Genomic DNA, 5,000 nt, shown 5'->3' with positions numbered 1-5,000 from the left:
GTGATGTTCTTGGTCACAACCGCATTCGGGGACGTCATCTGTACCACCCGGTCTCTACAGTAGCTCTTGAAACATCTGTATAGTGCCGCCGGACACTGCATATCCTGCAAGCAGGTAAACAGCGCCGGCCACCACAGATTATCAAACGCCCCTGAGATGTCCACCATCACTCCTAGAACATATGTGCAGTTCGACGAGCTGACAAGTTCGGCCGCCGTGTTGATGGCGTCTTCCGTCGATTTTCCACGGCGGAAACCGAATTGCCATTCGTGCATTCCTGCCATTTCCCGGTGACCAGTCAATCTCGCACAGAGCAATTTCTCAAGGGCTTTGCCCAAGGTATCTAGCAGACATATTGGCCTGTATGCTTTGTGTTCTGTTGGGTCCTTGTCTGGCTTCTTTAGTATTATTATTTCTGCTCTTTTCCATCTCCTTGGAAAAGTACCTCTTTCCAGACATTTATTATATAGGTTTGCCAGTATCGGGGCTATTTTTCCTTTTATTGCTTGAAGTACCTCAACCGTGACCCTGTCGGGTCCGGGAGATTTTCCTCTTTTTAGGTTTGATATTACGTCTACCACCTCCTGCGGTGAGAAGGGGTAGACCATTGTATTGTTGTTGTATTCTTCTTGTGCTCTCTCTCTTATAGCCGCCTGCTCCGGTGTGTCCTCAGAGGGATCATCATCCGGTAGCAGGGCTTGGAGGAGCACCGTTATTGTTTCTTGTCTGGTTGTGGTCATTCTATTTTCGCCTGGTATTCTTATAGATGATAAGACTGTTGGAGCTCTTATTTTTTCCCTAGCTAACTTGTATGGCTTTCCCCAGGGATCCATTGCCAGGTTATTTCTTACGAAATTTTCCCAGCTTCTTTTTCTAACTTCTATAATTTCTCTTTTATATCTCTCCCTTAGTTGTCTGTATATACGCAGTCTATGCTCCCTGTCTTGTGGGTTAAATGTGCGCTGATACCTGCGTCTTGCCCTGCGCGTAGCCTGACGTAGGTCACTTAGTTCTGGAGTCCATGGTGCCGGGTGCACGCTTTGGACTCTGCTTCTCTTTGGTACGACTGCTTCTATTACTTCCTTTATACTTTGAACTATCTGCTCCGCTGTTTCATCAACCTCGAGATCCTCATCCAGCTCCGGCGGGCTGTACTCCCGGGAGAGTCTTTCCCAGTCTACCTTTTTATAGTCATATTCTGAAAGCCATTCCTGTGGCGCCACATTCTGTTCTGATTTTAATATATACTTTATTACGTTATGATCACTGGTCGTTGCATTCTCCAATACCTCCCATTTATCTATTTTATTGGTAGCCCTGTTATTTGCCAGTGTTACATCTATATTTGTTTTTGCCCCTGCTCTATTTGAATATGTTGGTATCTCGCTAGGTGCGTTTATTATATCTAGATTTAATTCACTTATTGCATCTTCTAATTCCTGACCTTTTTCGTCTTGTTCTCCGCTGTGCCACAGGAATGACTTTGCGTTTGCATCCATTGCTATGATTACTTGATGGCCCTGTAGAGTTCTACATATTTCCTTTAGTTGTTCTAGGTACATAGTTATTGGCTCTCTATACTGACAATATATTGATACTAAATACCACTTAGTGTTTTTGGCGTGTACTTCGATTGTTACAACATGTTCATTTGTAAATTGATTTAATACTATTGTTCTTATATTACTATTTAAAATTACTATTGCAGACATTGGTCTTTCTCCCTTCATGATTATTTGAGCCGTGGCTGTCATTCCTGGGATTTTACCCTCCCGGGAGTACGGTTCTTGCAAGCATAGTATGTCAGCTTTATGTTCTTCTGCTAATTTACGCAACTCGTAATTTACTTGTACGCTTCTCATTGTATTAATTTGGAGAACTAAAAGATCCATTACGGATGATATGTATGGTAATGATCTTCTGGCCATGTCTTATTGGGGTCAAATCCTATTCGGCCGTATGTTGTTACCATTTGTATATATATATTTTCCAAATTGTATTTTACGCCTCTTCTTTCGTATACTTGCTTTACTATTTCCTGTAATTGTTCGTGTTCCGTGGGGATTCCGGCCGCGGCTAGCTGAATGCAGTCAACGTCCGCCAAAGCTGGATAAGTAATTCTCGAGCCGTTTGTGTGCCCCACTCTCACTAGTTGGCGTAATGCAGTGGTTAGCAGACCGGGTTCTTCTAGTCTTGCCATCTGCAGTGCGTTTTCGCATATCTTATAAGTGTTCTTTGGGTCCATTGCATTATATGTGTCACTCTTGCTTGACTGATTGTTTTTATCTTTTATGTGTTCTGAGTGGTCTCTTTTGGGCGAGCTCGGTCGTCCGTCCTCGCCCTTCATCGGCGTTTTCTTTTCATTAAAAACGGACGACCGAGGTCGTCCGTATTTCTTTCCTATGTTGTTCTTTTCTATGTCTTTGTTTTGTCTCTGTGTTGGTGTAGTGTGTTGTGTCCTGGGCGCCTCTGGTCGCCCATCTCTGCCCTCCATCGGCATTTTCTTTTCATGAAAAATGGGCGACCGAGGTCGCCCTTCTGTTTGTATTTGTGCTTCTTGCGTGTTCATTGTTTGTACTTGTGCGTCTATCATGCTTATTGTTTGTACTTGTACATCCCTTGTTGTATTTTGTTTCTTGTCTTGTATCAGTGTTTCTCGTTGTGTCTTGGGCACCTCTTGCTTTCTATCTCCGCTCTCCATCTGCATTTTCTTGTCATAAAAAACGGGCGACCGAGGTCGCCCTTGTGTTGGTGTTCTTTCAATGGGGGTATTGGCAATACAGTTTTGTGCTGTACATGTTTTGTGTTGTTTGTTATCCCGTTTGTTATCCCGTGTGTTTTTTGTTGTTCCCTTATTTTCAGGTTGTTTATCCGTGATTTCTTTTGCATCTTTTTCCCTTGCCCCTACTGCTTCTCTGATTTTCATGCCCCTTAGCGTATCTCTTAGTTGTTTGCTTGGTGATTTATGCTTCTTTCTTTTCTCTTGGGGGTTAATCTCCATAATCTGTCCTTTGTATAAGTCTTCCTAGTAACAGCTGATACGTGGGGCATTCTTTGGAGTTTGGTGCTCTACATTTTCTTTTTCCCCTTCTATTGCATGGTATACATGTCTCAGGTCTGTTCTTCTCTGGGCACTCTTTCTTGTTGTGGTTGTCCGTTCCACAGTGACCACAGGTGGGGTCACCCCAGGTACAGTACTTCTGTACGTGACCCAGATCCATACATCTGTGACACCTGGGTACCACGCAATAATCTTTGACCGCGACTGAGCTATACTCCACATATACTCTTCCATTTTGTATGAGTTCTTTTCTCAATGTTGGGGAAACCTCAACTACTTGATGTCCCGTATCTCTGTCTTTTCTCCCCATTCTAAATTTTGGTCTAAATTCCTTTTTGAAGTCTTGTGGGCTCATTTTTTCTTCAAAATTCTGAGTGTAAATACACTCCGTTAGTTCCTCTGGTGTCAACCTATTTGACACATCAAATACAGTCATTAATGGCCATCTTTTCTTTGTCCTCTCACATATTACCGATCTCTGTAAATCTTTGTGCCCCATTATTGTGTTCCTATCCTGTTGGGTGGGAGTTTCCACTATGACTGCATTTTTTGCAACTACTACTTTGTTTATTTTAACTTTTGCTTTGGTTGGATTAATTACTCTTGTGAATATTTCCTTCACCTCTTTTACGCTCTGTCCTTCTTTTGGCTTCAAAAATAATGCCACTCCTTGTTTTGCTGTCACTTTTTCTATACTTTCTTTCATATTGATTTGTTGTTTCTGTGGTCCTCCTGCCACCACTGTGGCGTATGTTTTTGTTTTTTCGGCTATTATTTGTTTATTTTGTCGTTCCAGCTCTTGTATCCTACCTTCAAGCTGGCTTTGGGCAATTGCCCATAGGGCCAGCTTGTCTTTTATTTCATTTAATCTGTCATTGCTCATCTTCCCTTTATCTGTCACCAGTAGCGCATTTATCTCCTTTAGCCTTTCGGCTGCGCTCTTTATTTCATTTTCATCATTCACCTCGTATCGCTCGGAAGTCTCTCTCTCTGTATTTTCCGCCATGATTCTGAGAGAGACCAAAGAGTTGAGAGCCCGTCTCTTTCCCCGGACCGGCTCTTCTGGCATGGGGGGAGGCTAATTGCAGCTCGCTCACCAGTCCCGCCCCTTGACCAAGAGCTTTCAACAACTGAGCTGCGAGGTTTAGCGCGCCGTGGGAACAGCGCACTAGTCCTCTTCGAATGCTGCATCATCGAAGTTTTCTCCCGCTCCCTTACCGGCGAATGCCACCCACATTCCGGGAGAGCGGATTCACCCTCCGTCCTTCGCCCCCTACTAGGCCGAGTTTCCACCAAAAGGCTAAAGACCCGGTCCTACTCAGGTGCCGGGCCGGTCCCCCAGACGTTCGGGGGTCTGGACCCATCTAACCTAACCGGGGACGTGTCACCACGCCCCGGCTTGGCGGATCATGCCCCGGAATTCCAGGGGCAAGGCGGGTGACCTTCGCCGACTTGGGCCAGGATCCCGCCGCGACAAATGCAGCACCCGGAACCGGCGTACAAGATGTTCAGCACGCCGTCGCACCCCTGCCCTTTGGTCGCCCGAAGGCTTAACAGCTGCACCCCGAGAAGGCGAGCAGGGGCACTTGGGAAGGAGAGGCTAAGATGTTCGAGTCGCATCCTTCCCCCGCTGCCTATTCCCAACCATGTGCCCACACAAATCGGGGCACATAGCATGAGACAGCTATGCAGCTAGTAGATAGGGACAGCGGGAATCTCGTTAATCCATTCATGCGCGTCACTAATTAGATGACGAGGCATTTGGCTACCTTAAGAGAGTCATAGTTACTCCCGCCGTTTACCCGCGCTTGCTTGAATTTCTTCACGTTGACATTCAGAGCACTGGGCAGAAATCACATTGCGTCAACACCCGCTAGGGCCATCGCAATGCTTTGTTTTAATTAGACAGTCGGATTCCCCCAGTCCGTGCCAGTTCTGA

The 5,000-nt window shown here is 45.4% G+C and overlaps 1 pseudogene; it reads right to left on the bottom strand.

The window, feature by feature from the left end:
- LOC124733990 overlaps nt 1-5,000 on the bottom strand; it is a 10,942-nt pseudogene that overhangs the window by 3,228 nt on the left and 2,714 nt on the right.

Source organism: Schistocerca piceifrons, unplaced genomic scaffold (genome assembly GCF_021461385.2).
Source record: "Schistocerca piceifrons isolate TAMUIC-IGC-003096 unplaced genomic scaffold, iqSchPice1.1 HiC_scaffold_1418, whole genome shotgun sequence".
Classification (NCBI taxonomy): Eukaryota; Metazoa; Arthropoda; class Insecta; order Orthoptera; family Acrididae; genus Schistocerca; species Schistocerca piceifrons.
This window is presented reverse-complemented; position numbering and strand designations above follow the sequence as displayed.